The following is a 22,420-nucleotide window of genomic DNA, read 5'->3' as shown; positions in this document are numbered from 1 at the left end:
TCCCACGGGATGGCGCAGGCTTCCTTTTAGTAGAATCCCCCCCCCCCCCCCCCCCCCCCCCCGACCCAACTTGCGATGACGCAGCTGGACAGTCGACGTCGCAGCCCTGTGGCGGTGCTGGACGATAAATGGACGAGCTTTTTTTGAGCGGATTTGTACAATCTGTTATTGGGGGTGGGGGAACGGCGCAGATGGTGGACGTCGGTCGTGGAACGGCGGAGTGCGTCGCGGTGGACGGCGTACTGGCGCCCTGCGTTGCGATGCTGCTCGCCGTGACGCGTGGCGCTGCGGCGCTCTACGCTCTCATCAGGAGTCCAAACCGATCGAGGAGCTAAGAGCGCCGAGACGTCACCGCGAGGAGAATTCCCACTCCGTACACAAACAGGGTATCGATTACACGCCGAGACTGGCAGGGAAGAAGATATCACGATGCATCCACGGATGCGCGATTTGGTGTGCTTAGATAAATTACTCGCATGAAAAACAGGATGATAGAAAAGATTGAAAGTCTGAGCATACGTAGATCGTACGGTATGTAATTGAAAAATGGGTAATTGAAGAGAAAAAAAAATTATTTTATGGAAAGACGTGCGAAACTTGGTAAAATGTTGTAACGGATGTCAACGTCTTCTTTTTGTTATAGGTATCGCAAAACCTCACGAGTTACACTTAATTCTAATTGATCGATAAGTGCCGTGGAACTTGATAGTCCGATTGCTATAAATAACGTATGTTATGCTGAAATCAATTAGTCAGCTGGTTTGCAGGTAAAGATAAAAAATTTAAAAAAAAAACACAGCACACCTACGTACGTACGCATTATAGCGTTTGTGCGAAACCGCATACCTATAGGTGTATGTATAACACCGTTTCGAAAACGTTCGTAGCCGTGATTGCAAGCGAGGTGGTGTGTGGATTGATTCAAAAGTTGGCAGGAGGAGGAGGAGGAGGAGGAGGAGGAGGAGGCGGCAAGATTATTTCTCGCCCCCCCGAAGGCCTTCTCAGTGGCCTCGACGCCCCGCCGCCGCCGAGTCCGTAGCCATTTTTCCCTGCGGAACGGCGCCGCCGTCGTCCTCGTTCACATCATACTGTACGTCTGAAAAAGTTGAACTCCGATGATAACACTATATCTATTCGCTAGGAACGTTAGGCAGAGATTTGTTCCGAGTGGTGTTAGGTATAACCGTAGAATCTTAGGAATCCATGGATTGCAGCATTGAATTCAGTTGCTATGTCGAAGGTAGCCGGAGACCACGCAGAGCGAGGAGCCTACTTGTTGTTATTTTGCCGCGCAGGACCGCCCGCTCAGCCGCCATACAACCAGGAGCCCATGAGGCCGTGGAGCTGCGGCGAGACGCCGGAGACCCCGGCGAGGTTTATACCGTCCTGATCGGTTGTGATTAAGTAAGGTTTAATCAGCTTTACAAGCTAAACTTCTTTTGTCAACATGCACGTGCATGATAATCCCAGCTATCTTTCTAGGGTGCTCGTCCCGATGGCTGATTGGCCTCGCTAAGATGCGCGCCTTGCCTAAATTATCGCCTGCATGCCTGCCCGGAATCCTGCCCCCCTATCCTCTCGATCGGCACAGGACGCGGAGGCCACGAATCTAGGAAGTCGCCTCGCAGCTCGCCTTCTGAAATCCTGATTGCAAGATTTACCACGTGTTAGACGCAGGTTAGTCTTCACGGTAGGAAATGACCTTTTGACAACTCGGTTGACTCCCAACGACCGACCTCTGTTTTTTGAACTACTCATATGACATGTTCGTTCAGCATCGAGAAATTCTTTTCTTATCAACCGCCGGGCGAGAGAGAAGCGAAATATTGTTTGTGATGAGACGGATTTTAGATAGCTGGCTTCGTGGAGTAATACGGTGTTCATTTATGGTCTGACTACAGCTACGTCGTCACGTATAAACGTGGAACGAATACGTGTTCTGCTCACTGTGAATTCCCATTTTTTCATCATTCCAGTAATGCACGTGACTTCCTGTATTATTACGAACCGAGACACAGTGCGAGGAGCATTACTCGGATCGTTGGCTTATCAGTTAACGCTGTTGGTAATTAGCGTGATACTAGGAACAACGTATATATAACCTGCAGAGTCCATGAATTGCCGAGAATGCGGCCGACAGAACGTCCTGAATTTATCAGTATTCATGAATGAAGGACAAGTTGTCAGGAAGAAGTTCTTGGAAATATTTCATTCTGTCGTTTATGATTCGTGTTGTGGATAGAACGACGCTCAATCACAGTTAGGTGGAATTATTTTCGAGCGAAAAAGTCCCCGGGTGTGTATAACTGTTCACGTCATCGGTTCTGGTACGTTTTCAAATTCACGCGAACTGTTGGCCGGGAAATGCAGACAAACGAAAGGAAAATACCATCAAACTCGGAAGCGGTATGACATCATTAACGTGGTTTATCCCAAACAGTTTCGCGTTCTGAATAATTCGCTTTCTAAAGAGGACGGGAAGCACAGAAAGCTAAGTAGCGTGCAGCAAGCGTTGACGTGACGATGAAATGCCTAGCAGGCGCGAAGTCACTGCTATAATCAGTATATATTGGGCGTTTCTTTTTCTTATATTTCTCCAAATGCAGACCGGCCGATAATTATTCCATGTCCGTAGTTTAAAATTCTTTAGGCGTTGCGTGAGAGGGTAATTTACCGAGATGACTAATTGATGAGAAACAAAGAAACGACACCTGTCACCGGAAAACAGTACCGGAACGTACGGGACCGAATGGCGAACAAAGTGGCACGATTAATTGAAGGATCGTGCAGTTTGCCCGCAAGTGCAGAGAAGAGAACCTAGTTTATAATACAAGCGAGATATAAGATCAGCTTTTTAATCACAAAATTATAAATCAGATATTCTCAAGAGATTTGCAATCCAGTAGAGAAATAATCCTGAGGTACGGCCTCCGGAGTAACAAAGACAGTCAGCTCGCCCATTAAGGGCCTTCATAATAAGGCAGAGTTGGAGTGCAGCGTAGCTGCACGCATGCCAGATTTTTAAGAGGCTAGGATGATGGCTAAGGCAGAGAGGCGCGGAGGTGGTTAAGCCCGAGGGCTACGAAATACCTCGACCCCACCCCCGCGACTCATGGGAACCCCCTCAGGCCCACGAAGCGAACGGGCTGGTCTTCCTCCTCTTCGACGGCCCCGCAACCACGTGGTGCGGCAGGCGGCAGCGGCTGCGGTGAGGACGTCGGCGGGTAATTTGACAGGAATGTGGGAAGAAAAGACTGCCGAGATCATGTCGTGATTTTTCTGTTGGAAAAATGGGTGTAGATCGAAATTCTGAATTGTTAAAATTCACACTGATCGTTAAATGGAATCTCGAAATTCCAAATGATTGAATTTCCGAACGATCAAAACCCCGATTGGTCAAAAATTTTGAACGGTGCTGACTTCCACATATGCCGTGAAGTGTTTACCGCATATGTAGAAAAATTTAACGTTCGGAGTTACAGTCGAAACTTTGAGCTAAGCGGAGTTTTGAGCTTTCAAGATTTTGACTTCGGAATTTAGACCACTCGGGGTTTTGATCATTCGAAGTTTTGATGACATGCCTGATTGGATCTTCGATACTCCTAAATCTAAAGTTTCGGAATTGATACTTACTAATTGACCCTTCGATAACTAGTCCCGTACCCATAAAAGCGAGTTCTTCATTCGCCTCAGCCCCGTCGTTGACATGAAATTTGCAGCTGCGAATTAGCATATATGGCAGAAGATGCTCAGCAGTCAGAGATGCGCTTTCGCACGCTCTGTGGATCCCGACTTGAAGTCAGAAAGTTAGTCGGGGGTTCCATGAATCGCCTGTGAAGCCAAACTTCGCTCCTCATTCACTGCTAATTGGAGAGAGGCTAACCGAATTGGGTACCTTATACCTCTTGAAGCATCGTGCGCTCATATCGATTGCTGCGTTAAGAGGTGTAAGAAGGTGGAATAAATCCTGCAGACGAATTTATGTGTCTGTAAATTATTCCTCGCCAAATTGGAGGGACGGGAAATCAACATTGCAAGAATCGACAATCAATCGGCGGTGTATTCCAAGAAAGAAGCTTCGGGCGGGGTAATTCAATCTCAATTGTTAAAATTCATATGTATTACGCTGTACATGTTCTGTATTTGAATTTTGATCGAGCATCACGTCGACGTAGGTCATTATATATATACGGGGTGCTTTGACCGCAACATTGGTATGATTAAGACCGTGCTTAATGGAGATCAGTCTGACAATCAATCCGAAAAGGAAACGGCAGAATGTCGCGCGATATATTTTATTTTCGAACAGGAGATAGAGAACGATTATTCAAGCACTATCTGCCGCTCCCGATTTGGTTTGCCGCACCTACTCAAACGATGCTACGATTATAGCTCCGTTAACGTGTAAATTGACTCTCATATAGTAACTTCGTATAAATGTTACTTTAATCTACTCCCACGCATGTCTATTGTCATAGTGAAATATTGATTTGTCAGAATAGTCCAAAGTAGCACATTCCATAATAAATTCGTTGTGTTGTTATTCTTCATTAGAGAACTAGATCGTTAGGATTGCTAATGACTTGTTTTGATAAACCGAGTCATTGGGTGGAGACAATATTTTTTTTGAAAAAAACGAACTTGAAAGGTTTAACACGTATCAAGTGTCCAGAGGTCGTATAATTTTACTGCAGCTTTAATCATTCCTTGTAGGATGTTAATTATGAGACAGAGTGGTATGACTTTACCTGACAATAAAACACAACACAGTTAACATTTTTTACATAAAATTGCATTGCGCTGTCTATATAACAGGCGTGACAGTTCAGTTATTATATACCCACAATAATTACATTGTTATCGATACCATCAGGTGGTCAATCCTCTATTGAACAGATTGTTTTAATCGTTGAAGTTCGATTGACCAGGAATCAGAGAGCAAAAGGTTTCTATACCGTAGCTCTTCATACTTAAACATTTCACTACTTTAAATTCCATATAGGCAAAAATAATTTTCTGTAAGAATCTGCAAACTACTATAGTCACGAACAGTTCACTTCTGAAACAACTAATCGATTGCGTTCCTCCTACGATTAGTCTATTCCCGGCAACACAACCGATTCCCCTAATTATAATTGCCGCTGCAACAACGTCCAAGTATCCTCGACAGACTCGAGTCATATATATATATATAATGTTGATTAACAATAAAAGAACATGACACAAATCACCTTGTCTTACTTACGGGTTGTTTCACGTGACCGTGTGTGCGGGTGCGGTAGTAGATTGGAAGCACTGCGCGTGTCTATGATCATTATCGAGGTCATTATATCGAAGTAAAACCTCTGACAAGGCTTCTGCCGCAGTATAAAAGCTTTGTTTTCCGCTAAATCCTTCCCTGCGTACTGCATACAAGTTACCGCGTAAAGTACAAATTGCATACTGCGTACGAGGCATAATTTTTCTTCAAATCAAGTGTAGTCTCGACTCTGGACTCTCGACACATACACGTGCAGTCTCGAGTACCAAACAGCCAACCAGTCACGACGGCTGGTTCGAGGGCGACGCAGAGGCGGACCAAGTCGCCGGCACGTACTGCAGGTATGCGGGTGAGAAACACCCGAGGCTACCCCGAGTCCGCCCACGTTTAAGCCGCGCTTCGCCGCAACCCGGCACTTCCAACCAGGTAACGTCCAGGTTGATCCTCGTCCGCATAGCTCCACCTGCCCCGCTGAACTTTCGACGCACGCGATCTTCTCCGCTCGAATCGACGAAGCCGCCCCCGCGGGCACACGCCGGCGTCACGCAAGTCTCGATCCTCGTCGTGTTTCCTCCGGGTACGCAGTCACCGCACGAGAAGAATCGAATAGCTACATTATGGTATGGACGGTCTGGCTTCTTTGAATTTTCAACCATTCTTGATAATTGACCCTTTATAGAATGAATTAGGAACAAGTTGTATGGTGATTTTCAATCTTCTTGCACGTTTCTTATCCTTGTAGTAGCAGCAGCAACTGGCAAAAACGGAATTATCATTATGATATCGCACAGTGGCTCACGCATATGGTGTACGAAAGAGTGTAATGAGTATTCATGCTACACTATATAGAGACAGCGATTCAAGATATTTCGAAATTCGTTTACCATAAAATATGTGGTTAAAGCTGTTTGTCAACTGCTGTGTTGGAGATGTAAATACTGCATCGCAGTTGGCTGACATTCCATCGCATGACTGAGAATAAAACCAGTGGTTCTGAAATAAAACCACCGAAAATGTGCACAAGAAAATATTTATTTACTGAACGGGTAGTGTGGATACTAGAAATAGAAAAATCCTACTATCAACAGCACTGCCAGCAGACGCTCAAGTCACAGCTTTGAGTGTCACAATAGTACCATTGTTGTCAATCTCCATCTCGACTAGTGTCATTCTAATACCCGCGACCACGGAATGCCAAAGAGTAACCAAAAGGTGTTGGGGAAGTTCCATTTGCCCGTAATACAGGATGTCTTGTTCGTTCTTAATATCAATTTCCTCAGGTAATGTAAGAAAAAGAAATCTGTAACCAAAACTGATTATCAGGAATGTAAAATTCTAGAGTCATATTGTGCCTTATTCCTGACATCCGACGTATGCAGCAGCATGCAAGCCATCGGTAGCACCGGTAGCTGCGCCATAAGTATCGCTAGTCGGTAAGCGACTCCTCGGTTCACATGCTCAAAGGCGGTAACCGGTAGTATAAATGCATAACAGAATGCAGCGGTACCGTCGCTCGGTGGTAAAATGAAAGGTGGTTCAGTTTGCTCTGGAATATATGAGTCAGGCAGGGCTTGAGGAGAACGGTTGAACTCTGCGTCACATGCAACCAGCTGGTTACGGAACCCGAGCTGCATGATGATCCGATCGGTAGTAGATCGTTGTAGAGGTGGCCCATTATCGAAGCGTGCGAGTGCACAGGATCGAAGCGGCCGCATGCGGTTGGTTGGGTCCTATGCGGTCCCACGCTCTCGGGGCATTAGAGGATCATCTTTGATCTCCGCCCACCAGGGTCTAACTGCTCCTGGATAGAAATTTTATTCTAGTCACCGACTGACAATGAGCCTGAGGCATTTGCCAGGCTGCGATCGGAGGTCAGCACTACAAAAACTATTATTAGCCATACAATTTCTCGTTAAAATAGTATGTACTTAATGGCGACATGGCGAATATCGTCATGGGTTTTTCTTAACTTTCTGATTATCTGTCTGAATACAAACACGAAGCTGAAACTTGTCAAATTGTAATAGGTAGGCATATATCACTATCGTATATGTATATAGCTGGTGCTTTTAGAATCAAATGAAATTTGATCAGTTACTGAACGATCACTCTTCAAAGGCGATATTCCACTGCGTTCATTGCGCAAATCTATACAAAATTACACAGAAATTATTGCCACTCGACATGAAGTGATTTGTAGAAATCGTTCTAATTTTTCCTCTTCGATATTTCATTCGGTATTGTAAACATCACGGAAGTTCTCTTACTTATTCCATTAAACTCATACATAAATTTGGTCTCAGTCCAATGCCGGAATTTAAATTAAATTTTGCTTGACGGATGCATCGGTATATTGCATAATGAAGAAATAAATGATTAATAATTTTGCTTGCGTATAAAAATCGGATTCTTATTGCCATGCGGAATCCATTAAATCGACGGCACACACATTCAATCTATCTACATTCTATTGAGACACGATAGAAGATTTATAGCCGGAGGTGATAAAGGCGTATTGAGAGGGCGAAAAAGAAACCCATTAACAAAGGCGAAAATTATGCAAAAGGAGAGGGGCAATTTGCCTCGACAGCGACATGCGAGGACCTGCGTTTCGGCCGGGTTACCGAGTCTCTTCATGTGCCATAATATCACAGATAGCAATCTAATCCAAGACATCTGCAACGTTATTACGCATTAATGGTACACTGGTACTTATATGGGTACCCGGACGTGCAAAGACGTATGCGGATCGTCTGAGGATACTTTTGAGTAAAAGTCACATTCCGTTTCACGTCTCGCCTTCTTCTCTTTCTCTTTGCGCAGGAAGACAGTCCATCCTCGACGGTTATATTCACTGGGCTTGCGATATGATTGTTATTAATTAGACAGTTGGCGGAGCCGCGCGCCAGGTGGAGGTCCTCACCTGCGGCCCACACACCATTTCACCGAACCTGACTTCTTCGGTTCCGACCGCGTATATAATAACGTGGCTACTTTGCACCGCACGTTTCCTCCCCCTGCACTTGTGCTTGCGCGCTTACCGAATACGGGTCGCCCACATCATCGGTGACATCTGACCCACATCCGGTATGCCTTTAACTATGACCAATAATAGATTGGTAAAAAAGAAAATTCGCCAACAGTGAGCGTGACGTGTATGAATTTACGAGCGCAGTCGCAAAGGGTGATAGAAGCGATTTAGATTTATCTCGAACGTTCGATCTCGAACACTTATGCTCGACACCAGCTCCGGGATTAGGGCCGCATAGATCAACTTAACCCCTTCGAGCCTCGAGTGTCTTCACCTCGTTTTTATCGGCCTTGGAATCTGGCTACCGCCCTTCAAAACAAGACGATCAAGGCCCGTTAGTGGGTCTCAAGTGAGAAATTCTCGAGACGAAATAGATTGACGTACGGAGGGTTCTACGCCGGCGTGTCTATAATAAGCGCTGTTCAAACAAACCTGATCATTTGTAACTCAATTAGTCATTTTTCCGTCAAATAGACACGGCGATTCGGTCTGTGTTAATAAGGCATACGAGCGGGCATGTTTACGCGATAGGAAAATATCGTTAGACATTTCGATGGACAGATGTTTACGATATTCTTCATTTTCATTTACCTTCGCCCTTTTTGCCTTTTTGTCTTACAGTAAAATTCTCCGCGCTCTCCGACTAACTTCGGCTATCTTATATGTACATATATTACTGCACCACGCATCAGGGTTACTAAAATTTATTAGTTTTAAACGGCGACGTAGCTTGTCTTCGTGCCCCACTAAAATTGCCTAATAAAGATTAACGATAAGTGATAACGAGGAGTCTGTTGCCCTTAGTATGCTTCACACACCGAGGATTCCGTCAAACGTTACGCCTTCAAAGCCGAAACGTTATTCTTTCACGTCGGAGGTGTTTATTTTTGGGAAGAACTTCGAGTTTCCTTTTCCTATTTTTTACCACCTTTTTTCCAGACTGTGCCTACATTCGGGAACATTCGGGTAGCGCCAAACCCGGATACCTCGGATCCTCGAACTTCTGTAGCGATTTCCGGTCTTCTCGAATCAAGCGAGTTAGTGCTGCTGGAACGCGCGCTCAGTGCACCTTGACAGCGGCTCGAGTCGGCCGTGTAAGCGATACCTGGGCTTCGGAAATGAAAAGTAACACCTGTACCCGCGACTCGGGAACCGTGTCGGTAACGCACAATGATATTCTTCACTGCCTGCGTTTTATATGCATATCGTAACACACGCGCCTGTTCGTGCATCGGAGATATACACCTGTTGGAAACAATCTTTACGCAGCATGTAAACTGTTGGTTTCAAATTGACGTGCTATTTGAGGTGAGCTTGACGTTGATCGTCGAAAATGTACAATTTTTTAAACAAGTTAATCTGTGAGTTGATAACAGATAATTTTCAAGGGCGGTGGTCATCCTTTCATGATTGATTTTCAAGTTAAATTTGTATCTAGCTGCTATGTATATGGAAAGAATCGCAAATTATCAAAAATTATACTGCTGAAAGATGTACAAATTCTGAAATTTGAGAAACGGTCCATAATTTTTCAAGGTATTGCGTCTTCAGTAGGTAATAGAGTTCTCGATGAGCCTGCACTTTTCACGTCATTAAGAGGAAAATATAAACCGGCCTATCAAGGTTTGACGTACCCGTAGTTTTCAGTCAAAGACTTTAATATTCTCACGGTGTTTTTTTTAAAAGGTTTTTCGTGATTTTATCGAATTTCAACACGTCTTCAATTTGTAAATCACCAATCTGACGGTTTTGCAGTTATCGTATGAAAATTTCTGATGATCGTCATTTCGAAATAAAAACTAATCCAAAGAATATTAGTATATACCGTTTATCGAATTTCAAAGCTTGTAATAAAGTAAAAACTGGCATCTTTCATCTGTAACTATAATCGTTCAAAAATCAAGTCAGAACCGTTTAGTTTTAGTTTCTTCATTGATGCATCACTAAACCCGAGTTAGATAGCAACAATCACCAGATGCAGTCGCTGAATGATTGACGCTCTGCGATATAAGAAGTCGGGAACACAGAACCTCATCCGGAGAATCAGCTGCTCAGTTTTGCTCTAGTTTTCACCTGCAGAGTCTGCGTTTATTTGAGATCAGTTGTAACTTTTATATCATAAAACCGTGCATAAGTTTATCAGCCGATTTTCAAGTCATCAAGTACGCCTATAAAAAAATGAAGAATTAAAACAGCCAATAACTTTTTTTTTTTGAGTCTCGTGTGACAAAATGTTAGTTTTTGATGATTTAAGAGCCCATTCCAAAGGACAAATCGAAAAAAAAAAAATTTTAAGAGGTCACTCCAAATTTTTTTAAATGTTAAAAATCGTCAAAAAATTAAATTGAAAAAATTATATTTTCAGTATTTTGTTTGATTTTTAATTCATGTCGTGGTGTATTGTTGTCGATTCTTTCTTACTAAATTAAAGAAAAAAAATTTATGAAATCTTAATATGAATATTAAGAGGTCGCTCGAAAAGATCTGAAGAAATGCACCAAAAAATTGAAAAAAAATTATGAGCGACCTTTCAAAATTCAAATTTTGAACTGAAACTTTCGGAAACTTATTTTTTTTTTGTCTATAAAATTATACCGTAACAAGCAAAAAAATTAAACAAACAAAAAACATCGATTTTTGACGATTTCTGACGTTTTAAAAAATGTGGAACGACCTCTTAAAAAATTTTTTTTGAACTGTCCTTTGGAGTGGGCTCTTAAAACATCAAAAACTAACATTTTGTCACACGAGACTCAAACTAAAAAAAAATAGTCGGTTTTTTTGCGCCACCCTACTGCATACAGTAACAACACATGTATGTGAAAGGAACATTGTAATATACGATAGACATGGAGGTACGCGAGGCGTCGGCGATGCATTATAGAAAGAGGCAGGTACATCCGTACATGCATGATCAATCGATGTAGACATGCGCCTACACACCTAGGTATAGATACAAGGTACCCTGTACGTTGAAACGTAATGAGGTAGACGGGTGATATGGCGGATGGCGGTGATGGCGGCGCTAACACCTAATAATAGCTACAAATAACCGATGATTAAACGTACAGGTGTTTATTTCGGAAGGCCATTGATCAAGTCAGTCTACATCAGCCCCGGAACCAGACGGCCCAATTTTCCTGCCTCTTTACTGGTGCTTATCATTATCGAGTAAGTATATAGGTAGTACCCGCCGCCACGGTGTAACAGGAGAAAGTACCGCGGAGGTGCCTCATTACGTACTTACTTCGATTTGTCCGATTCCAGATCGAAGTTCGCAGTCGTTCAAATATCAGATGAACGCGATGCGCGTCCTTCGCATGCATTAACATTAACATTAACATTAACTTGTCGCTGACTTTCTGGCTCTTAAGATCGGTATCAATTTTTTTTATAGCGTTCCGTGTTCCAACAATTAGTTGTTCTCATTTTGTGCCAGTTCAAAAACCGGTTGCAGATGAGTATTTATATCAGCTTGAAAGTAATTGCATTATTCTACTCACGTCAAGATATCGCGCTTGTAGTTTTAATCGTCTGGCTAATATTGGTGCGTAGAAAGGTCGCTACACCGGCACCCAAATACGTAAATACAGCGGAATAGCAACACGTTGAGCTACCAAGTTCAAAGTCCAGCTCGCTAAATCCAGATTCAAAACATCACAATGTGTCAGTCTTAACGAGACCATTGTGAACAACACATCGTGTGTTTCTCGCGAGTGTATAAGCTAATTATTTTCACACCATACATTTGGTCTCGTGAATTATCAACGGTTAGTTATTAAATATGGTTTATAAATTTTTAGTGAGTTAAGTAGTATCTAAATACTGTGAAGTGCTTGTGACATGCGACAAAGCATTAAAAAAATCGGTATAATTTTATCCGAAAACGTAATGAATTCGAGATTGAAGTTTTCCGTTCGCTGCAGAGTTGGAAAGAAAAAAAAATCGACAAAAATTGCTAAAAAAAACTTAATCCAAAACATGTAATTATAAAGTAATTATAAAATTTCATAACTCGTGGGATCGATTTGATGCCTGTTACGTGACGTCCGATGCTTCCGTTTTCCGAGCAGCCCATACGTGCGTGTAATAAAAGTTATACAGTTAGTTAGGTATACCTACATGCATTATATGTATACTGTCGTGTGAGGGGAGTGGGTCACCCTTCGAGTAAAATATAATACTTGTACCCTAATTTCCTGCACGCTGTTAGGTATATCAGATATAGTTTTAACGCGAGACACGCGGTGTGCACGCTGCTCGCGTGCTTACCCAGCTTCCGGTTCCGGCGCGTGCTGCGACCGGGACTTTCCGTCGCTCCAATTCCCTCGAACGACTCCTTCCAGTCCATTCAGGCCTCTTCCGAGTCGCACCTGACGCCTTTCTCGTCCGCCCCTTCGACGTAGATTTCGAGATAGAGATGTTAATCATTGCGAATTGAGACAGCGCCCCTAGGCCAAACTTATTGACGAATTAATGAACTGTACTTCACGGCTGCAGTCGAGTAATAATTATTCACTGCACTCAAACGTGCGATTTCACCTTGCAGGCCTGCGTGTCCTATTTTTGTTTTTTTGTTTTTTTTACTTCGTTTTCAGCGTACATATTACGGATCCCAATACTTTCCATAAAGTTAAATTATAATTAAACGAGCTACGCTATATCGTCGCATATTTTTGGTATAATTATACATCAATGTGCGTAAAAATTATATTGTTATTATTATTTTCGCTCGTTTTAACACCGTGAAAGTTTCATAATACATTCGTGTTGTTGCTGATGGTTTTGTGATCTGTGCTTCGAAGGCGTCAACGCTTCAGCTGCTTACAGCCGCAACGATGTCTTTCGTCCGATGTTGGTGAGTGCAATTATTATGCCATGTATCATGCACTTATAACAACTTTTCACAGTATCGCTGAGAGGAATATATCATTCTTGTTACTACAGGCTTCAATTACTATTATATTGTTGCCTGTATAATGAAAAACACGTTTTCAACCACTGCATGAATAACAAACTACTGAACCGACTTGTCCAACGATAAAAAAACGAGGCTTATTCCAGTTAGAACGTTCTATTGAAACTGCATGTATTGAATGAACAGATAAACTTTTGACTTGTTTAAGTCAGTTTAAGTTATACATTATTTTACGAGGGCGGAAAATTGAAGGAAAAACGGTAGAATATAGTTGAAAAAAATGTATCATTGGGCTTATTTTGTGCTGTGTTAGACGAATGATCGGTAGTTTCTTGTAAATCCTGTGAATTGTGAGTCCGTTTTTATAATTTGACTATTATAGAGTGGAAGTCGTCTAATCGTCTAATCGTCGAGATAATTTCGGAATATTGTTTGTTAATTGCATCAAGCATCGTGAACATTCTTGACGAATATTCCACATGTTTGAAATTCACTCGTCGAGTTAGTTAGCTGAGACATATTGGAGGCATGCTAGAAAAACGTGACAGATGTTACGGATGGACTCCTTGGCGTGTCAGAAAAAGAGAGGAACATAATAGAGAGAGAAAAAAACGTAGCGTCCGACGTGAGTTGACGGACAACACGTGTTACTTGAGGAAACGAAATTTTGGAAAAACCTTCGGACGTAATGCCCGAAAGTTTTGAGTGCGTAACATGCAGGCCATACAAGAACGCTTTCCCGGTGAAAACCCAAAGGCTCCTGCATATTGCTATAGCTTCGGGAACAGCCAAGTGACAATACAAAGCCCAATAAACGAACCACATGGCCACCGTATGGAGTTTACCACTGGTGTGTTGTATATGCATTTAGACCAAGACACGCAGGCTCGCATACATATTTAATAACGTTTGGTGCATCAGTCGCTGACATCTGGTACCCTACGAACCGAATTTAGACGTCGAGGCTTTTCAGCCCAGTGAACGAATGCGCACTTTTCTATATACTCCTTCTTCCGCTTCTCGTGTTTAGCATCTGAATACCCACGGTAAGAAAGAAAGAGAGAAGTAGAGAAGACACTTGTTCAGTGTCGTTGAAGTTTGAATCGTTCGTGGAACGAATTTTTCTTTATTTTTATTTGAAATTTTTTTTCTCGCATCCTGATGGATGTGGATGGAATATGGATTCGTCAGAAATTGAAAGTAAAATTTTTTACCTTGAAAAATCGTTGAATATTTGTAAAAAGTATTAGTAATGCGCAAACGATTCGACTGCTTCGAATTGGATGATCGCTTTTGGATTTCTGGTTATAATACGCGATGTGAAAATTAAAATCAGATGCTTAACACAATGGTCAATTTATAAGTAATGATCGATGAAAAATTGACGAAAGTGATAAAACCAAGTCAAGGGATAAAGTGACTTAAATTTGATGATCAGTTTTATTTTTCCCCATAATTCCTTATAGTGCGAATTGGCATGCAAGTTGGATCACCGTTTCGGAAGGTCGTCTTGAACATCGGAAACAAATAACCGCGGTTAAAAAATTGTTATTCAACACCTCGCTAAGGGTAGTTAGCGTGAATTAGAACTGGAAACTGTGTCACAATCGTTAATACTACACTTATTATACCATCATTTCTTCCGCTAGACAGTTTTTTGTTGGTGAAAACGAAGCTAACTTCATACTTAAACCGTATTGCAATTAAATTATAATAGAAGAGATTTAGTCTTGTTATCAATGATGAAATAGGTATTTCCGTTCAATGGATTTTGAATTTGGTCACAAGATTCTGACGTTATATGAAAGAAAAATGCAGCAACTGATATTGAACAAACGAAATGTATGTTGTACGGAAATTAACTAGCATTCACGAAAAAAGAAAGTTTTTCAGTGGAACACTTGAAAAATAAAAGTGTAAAAGAAATGCATATATTCTCGATAGAACAAATCTTACATTTTGATAGAGAATTGCTAAGAACTTTGGAAAAATACGGGAAAAATTATACCATTTTGGAAGAATGTTAAAGAATCACAAATTTCGGTGAAATGAATCAAGTCGGAAAAAATGTGACGAATTTATGACACCGATTAAAAGAAAAATGCACTGATTTTGAACTGGGAAAAAAGGGTAGTCACATTTGATGGTCATTATGCACCTAATGCAACATCGGAATGTAAGACATTATAAAAACGCTTATCCTAACCACAAAACGTGGATATCCCCTCAGACATCTATAATTTTTTCTGGGTATGCGATTAAGAAGAAAAAATGAGAAAAAAAATCTAGCGTGCAAAGTTAGATTTTTCTAGTACCTAACAAGGAAGGGACGGAAAGGATGCACTGCAACCCCAGCTGGTCTTGAGCCACGAAACCGGCTGCACCGTTATATGTATATACAACTCATCTGTATATTCCGGGTGTAAATGTTTGTATATACATGAATTCATGGGATTGGATGGGATGGAATGGGATGGCGTGTATTAGTTATACGCACCTGACCCCGTTAACTTGTGTTGCCGGTTTGTGAGCGGAATATTCCCGATTGGAGCCTAAACTAAATAGCTCGCGGATATCACCTGCGCCATGCCGAGCTGGCCGGTCGGTCGCAGCGCCGCGGGAACGTAATTGTTTCTCGAAGGAAATCTTTGATTTATTCCTTCCCCGAGTAACCAAGACTGCATTGCATGCATGCAGCCGGTGCGGGAACTGCGCTTGTTAGAACGGGACAGGCCGGCGCGATTAAGTCGCTTTTATCGTCGACATCAAGGTGTGTGCACGCTGCATGGTTACAAGATCACCTAATGAGCCCCCACTAAACTGTAGAAAGTTATCTCTCTGGTGCAATTTGGCTTCACTATAGACCACTGTCGCCGATAACGGACAGATGTTCCTTCATTCTTCCTTCGTAGCTACCTGCCATATGTATACATACATACCTATACCTAATGCGTGAAGATGCAGCGAGCGATCATTTTTCAAAAATTAAGTTCAAGTCGGCAGCCAGGATTAGTGGCCCAAGGTGTCAAATTTTTTGGAAACAGAAAAATGCAGATCAGTTTTATACTTGTAATTCTATAACAGAAGGTTTTGTTAGGGTTTGAGGTGTTTAAAAAAATTTTGATTTTCGATATTCACTACCTTATTCGAATGAATATTAGAACGTTTAGCTGTTAATTCTGGCTGCTGGCGTCAGCATCGTTTTTTAAAAGTATTCAAGTCTCGACATTCTATGTGGACATGGAGTCTACTTTAATGTACATTACTAGAAAATTGCTAGTTATTCTCGTTCGAGGAAAGTGGCAAATTAACATACATATTTCGAACAACAGTTTTAATGGATATACATATTTCTACAATATTGCGTGTCCAATGACTTAGGGTCTTAAGCGCAATCTTACGACCTTTAGCTATTGAACAAAACAGAAGAACGTATATTTTTTCAATCGTATCTAGGCTTAAAACATGAAATATGGTTAGAAACGTTGGAATTGAGTAACAGTTCAATTAAAAAGGTCGTATGTACTAGTAAATACAACCTGCTGATATTTATTCAACTATAAAAATCTATGTCGACTAATTCCTAAGGTTAACCTGGGAATCGTTACTGCATAGAACATAACTCTTAAATAATTAAATCAGAATTGAAAGCAATCCTACCAGACACATGCCGCTCTACGCTTTCACAAATGTAATACTTTGTACTTCACATATTGTGTATAGAATTAATTACTGGATTGTTGTTTCGGCGCGAGACTCATCATGGGTATAAACTTTTCGAAGGACTGTGTAATACCTGTCAGGAAAATGAATTCCATACAATTATCATGGTAGAATACCTGAAACTATGGGATCAATCAATTGGCTGTAACTTACAAGACGGATTTTGGGATTCAGAGACATCGAATGACGACTCATTGCGTTTTACGCTTTTCTCGAATTGAATGATTCGATTGCATTTCTCCTAGAGTTCTAACGATGACAATTGTTACTTTTTACTTAACGGTAAGATGCTATGACAAGACTAGCGAGGGGGGGGGGGGGATATGAATTCGACGCCTTGGCATCAAAGGAGTTACTTCAAAGCGTCGATAACATTTGTTGACAAATCTTCAAAATTTCACTTCACATTTACTCACGACACGTCGTCGCGTGCTTAGGTACTGTATGTAATACAATATCATAGATCCATCATGTACAGTTGGCCATTATTGGCAGGTTCGAGGGACTCAACAAACCACACGTCGTAACTTTCTTAAGAACGTGACTGAATTTAATTAGGTAAGTCTCTCGCCTGGCAACGGCGCTGCTTCTAGCCATTGAGCATTGCATTAAAGTATAATATAATGACGTTACGTTTCTGCCGCGGTGGGTAGCGCATATGAATCACGACATAGTTCTGTACTGGCGCCAGAGTCCCGACCTCACGGTGACCAGCCGACCGCCCCGAAGAGATCGCTGGAAGCCATATCGAGTCATACGTAGGTACCGTGAGGTTCTCCACTTGCTGTGGGCTCGTCGCATTATAAAAGCTGCTTCGATGTTGTTCTTCGAGCCATGTGCGAGCAGATGATCAGGCAGACCGTTTACCAGTAATCGTTGAACACGAGTGGGCGCTACGCATAAAAGAAAGACTAACGAGATAAGTAAGTAGGTGTGTACCTTACCTGGGTTCACCTTCGCCAATGGATAGTATAGATAATTAAAGCCCCCAATTTGATAGTCGCCATTACGCAATGGAAATTAGGTATTGTGTACAGCGTGTTTAATTTATCGACTTGACTTCCATCGCCTCTGTAAGCGTAACCCTGGGTTCACTTGATTCGTGGTTCGTTAACCCAGACAGAGGCAAACCAACAACGTAACTTGTATGCCTGCTTTGACTCGACTTCACGAGTCTGGTCAAGCACGGATCCCAGGTCCACCGGTTCGACCGGCTTAACTTATCGAATAGATCTATATCCCATAACGTTCTAAATTGTTCAATTAATTCCATCTAGCGAGAATTAAGGGCCGTCTGTATAAGTTAAAGTAAGTAGTGATTAAAACGCCACGTTTCATGAGTCTCTGATTCTCAGCTCTTGATCGTGTAACTGTTTCTCAAAATGTGATCAACACACTCGAAGGAAACCTTAATCGGCGCAATGAACCATTCGTTAGACATGTCCATGTAGTCAATCAAACTTTTTATTAATTGGAAACAAATTGCCCTGTCATTCGGACGTGTTTCGAGCACTCTCTACATACGAAGCATTCAAGCCTTTACTACCAACACACTTTATCTGATTTACACTTACTGCTCACAATCGGTGCTAAAAATTCACTAGGCATAGGCTTACTATACCTATATAGGATGGTTCATTTTGAGCTTGTATTTTTTTCTGAATTTTTCACAGAGGGTTAAAAAAAATGTAAGTTTAAAATAAACCACCCTATTGTTAACAGTTTTGTATATACTACAGTCATTTATACCTACTGATCAGTTTATTTAATGACTATTGATTGAATCATACTTGAAAAGAATTAATAATGCACTGAATCTGACAAAAGCAGTTTCGCACTTATGATAAATATTGCAGATTTGTGAGTCGGTTTATTCGGACTGACACCGCCAACTGCAAGAAATTACTCTTTGATTCAAAGAGTCAGGTTTCCCGCAGCCGCGGGTTCAAAAGATCACAGAGCTTTGAGATCAGCGATCGCTGCAGTATAACAAAGGCACCTATTCGTTGGACCGAACCATGGAGTTAGAGATCGTACGATAAGACAGAATAGCGAGTTCCACTTCGATGACGAGAGTTCTATTAAATATAAACTATACGTCGCGACGTTATGTTAGCATCATATGGAATTTCTTGCACAAATCATTGGCTGTACTTATATGGGTCGGTAGGTATATATTGAAACGGAGAAACTGCAGTATAGGAGGAATGCGGAATAATTGCGTTAATTCTACGGGTATATACGTGGCCGGTATAACACACATCTATATGCCTACAGCGGGTATTAAAATAAGAAATCGTTTCTCGACTTGGAGGAGCGCTAAAGTTTTTGTGAAGAGTAAAGAATAATTCTGCGACACCCACGTTTTTCCGAATCGCGTATTTCTCTTCTTCAGGTTTTATTTTTCTTGAAATTCTTCACGGTTTAGTATTTGATAAAAAAAAAAAAAAAAACAGTCCAACGTTTTCTTGAACTAGAGACCTGAAGAAGATACTGGAGTTTAAAATATCCATGAACTTCTCACGATGACAGCTGGCAAGTCTTGCTTGGGTGAAATACACTGCTCTTTCACGATCTTTATATACTTTTTCTTTCAGAAAATTTAATCTACCTTGAGTTTTGGAACTATTCACACGTCTATGCATGTGTTGTATACTATACATCTTACGTCAAATTTTTCCTGTATATTTACTCTCGCGCTATAATCATTTATATATTTTATTTTTCACGGTCCGGCCTTGTGCTACTGCCGCGTAACGAACGACGTCAGCTACAACTCGCGGACAACGCCACTCTGTACCTAAACCAAAGTAAATCCCGCTAATGATCAGTAAGGACGCAGCTTACACAAGTCATTCTGTATGTACACGTGCGCATTTCCTAAGTCCATGGTATGAGTAAGCGAATAAGATGCAAGATCTTGTAACATTCATGACCCTCGAAATTCTCTTTTCTTCAAACAATCAATTAATCAATCCTTTCAACAAACCGTTTTTCCGATCAATAGTTCAATCACTCACCTTTCAATTACTCGTTCTTCCTATACCTACTTATCGACAAATCGGGCAGCCCTAGAAAATAAACAGAGACTGTACAACGTTAATTGCACGTCGAATGAAAATGGTGAAGAAAAAGGCGGGAACGGTTGGCGCCCCTGCATTGTAAGCGTTCGGCAAACCTTGCCTTTAGGAACGCAAAGGTGTTCTACGTCGCACGGTAGCACTGGCGACCGGGTTTGGCGCGAACCTCCGGACTGGCTGCATTCCATGGCTGGCGCCATGATACACGCCAGTCCAGAGTCGGGCAGCTCGACACAGTGAGTTGAGAGACGGTCGCCTGGCACGGCGCTCACATGCGGCTGCACAATGCGGATCCACTCCGCTCCGCTCCACAAATAGTCGATCTTGCAGAGACGAGGGGCCGCGATTTTCGCCGACTTATCCCCTTCCCTGCAGATCGCGTCGCGACTATTTGACCGGTTTACCGTGTCGCCCCGATGATGACGTCACTCAGTTACTCGCACTCACCTGGGCTCGATGGGCGAGATATAATATCGCAAGAGTCGTCGACCCACTATCGTGCCGTAAACAACGGTCAAGATTGCAGAATTTTTCACCACCACAACGGTCTCAGGCTCCGATCTGTAGACCCGGTTGTCCCGGTTGACGGAGATTTACTCACTTTTTATCGACGGCATGCAACGGTCCTCGAGATAACTGGACCAGTCGTAGTGCGAATGGATAGGCTTTCCGGTTGAGATATGCCGGGCGATGATTACGAGCTGTCGGATTAATCACTTGATACGAAAAGCGTAGAATGTTTGATCTCGAAACGTTGTAGTTACAATTCATTCAATGTAGATTTATTTTTACGTATAGAATGTTCCGGTAGCTGTTTTTTTTTTTTTTTTTTTTGCTGATTGACAAATCTGGGATGATACTCAATGGCTCGAGAAAAAGAATCGCGTACCATATAAGTTCACTCGAAGACCTCCAGTTTGAAGAGGAGAGTCTCCGTCGATCATAAAATGGCGATTAATCGATATGAAAATATGGGTCGAAACCATTCGAACCTTGTCAATGTTTCATAAGTACATAGAGTTTCAGAACGTTAGATAAAAAAAAATTATTCTATCAGCATAGACTATCCAGAAACTTTTTTTTATAGTGAAGAGGTTTTTTTTAGCTCTTCGTATGACACTGGTTTTTGATTTTAAACTTTGAAAGGCATTTCTGCATTGTGCCTCTTTGTTGCCCCGTGACTCAGGTTGTAATTGTTGATAACGAATTCTCCGTGATCATACGTTCACTTCCGCATCTAAAACGTCACGACGACACTCGGAACAACCGGACGGCGCCAGAGTTTCGAAGGTGCAGGTATCGCAGTATAACGTACGGACAGTGGGATTCCCTTCAAGCTGGTTTCGTTGTTGCCGGAGATGTAGTTCCTTCCTTGGCGCCTGGCCCATGGGATGAATAATAATGATTCTTCTTCAGAACCCGAAGGGCTCGAGTCATCCTTATAAATACCGTCGATGATATAACATGATTCTGAAATTTTTCCTGCAATTTTTCGTTTACCATGACTTGTTCAACTCGAAATGACGCCTATTAAGTCTTTACGATTCGTTAATGTTCTGAAAAAGGAATTCTTACAGTAATAAGTCAATACACGGTGTTAGATCAGATTTGGACCTTGTATTTCGAGGCCAATATCAACGCCTTTACGTTTCTAACGACTCGATTCAAAACGTGTCGCTTATACGGACATGCCCTATTGGTAGGTACACGCGTAAAGCTGAGCCAGCGATGACTTCTATGCTAATGTGGCAGGCACGACAGGAAGTAACTACGAGCCTAGGCGTAATGAATTACTAATCAGTGGAGTTTAGCTTTCAATGAACAGTTATCGCTCCCCCTCCTCCTCCCCCCCCCCCCCCCCCGCCCCTTCCGATGTTCAACCTACAGCTTGACACGCCGCTTCAAGGTGTACGACGTCTCCTTAACCCGAGGGTTACCTTCTATTCACTGTGTTTCACCATCCGATTCTCGCGATCATTAACCGTCTCATTGAACAAGAAGATCTGCGTCAAGAAGACGAGAAGTTTTCGGTTTTTAACGTGTATAATCTCGGGCGAATTCAGATGCTGCAGGAGACTGAATATTTATTTATACCGATGTGTATAGGAAATATGCCCTGGCTATGCATCTGTATCAAGCCACGTGTCTCTAAATATAAATTCTTTTACGAAAATAAAACTGGCTTGATCCAGAAATATGTGCTTAACAGACACTGGTATTTAGATATATTATTCTGAAACATCACGTTAAATATAACGTCCTAGATTATCGTTGGTCCTTCCGTTTATGTTGTTCCAGTTGCAGTTTCACGCTAACTGCACTTACATTCTTAAATTCGATGGAATACTCGTTTGACCGCAACTGATTTTTAACGGTGAATTTATCACTTTCAACAGATTTACTGCCAA

The 22,420-nt window shown here is 41.9% G+C and overlaps 1 protein-coding gene and 1 long non-coding RNA gene across 2 annotated transcripts in view; both read left to right on the top strand.

The window, feature by feature from the left end:
* The first annotated feature begins 139 nt into the window (after positions 1–139).
* On the top strand, positions 140–1,072 carry LOC124412836. Its single transcript, XR_006929825.1, has 3 exons — positions 140–453; positions 644–767; positions 888–1,072. It is a non-coding gene; the product is annotated as an uncharacterized LOC124412836 (long non-coding RNA).
* An 11,904-nt stretch (positions 1,073–12,976) lies between these two features.
* The window catches only part of LOC124412813 (protein atonal homolog 8), a 79,246-nt gene continuing 69,802 nt past the window's right edge, over positions 12,977–22,420 (top strand). Inside the window, exon 1 of the mRNA XM_046892966.1 lies at positions 12,977–13,149. The gene's annotated coding sequence lies outside the window, so the exon portion shown is untranslated. The remainder of the gene's footprint in view (positions 13,150–22,420) is intronic.

This window comes from Diprion similis, chromosome 2 (genome assembly GCF_021155765.1).
Source record: "Diprion similis isolate iyDipSimi1 chromosome 2, iyDipSimi1.1, whole genome shotgun sequence".
Lineage (NCBI taxonomy): Eukaryota > Metazoa > Arthropoda > Insecta > Hymenoptera > Diprionidae > Diprion > Diprion similis.
Note: the sequence above shows the minus strand (reverse complement) of the source record. Positions and strands in the feature narration are given on the sequence as shown.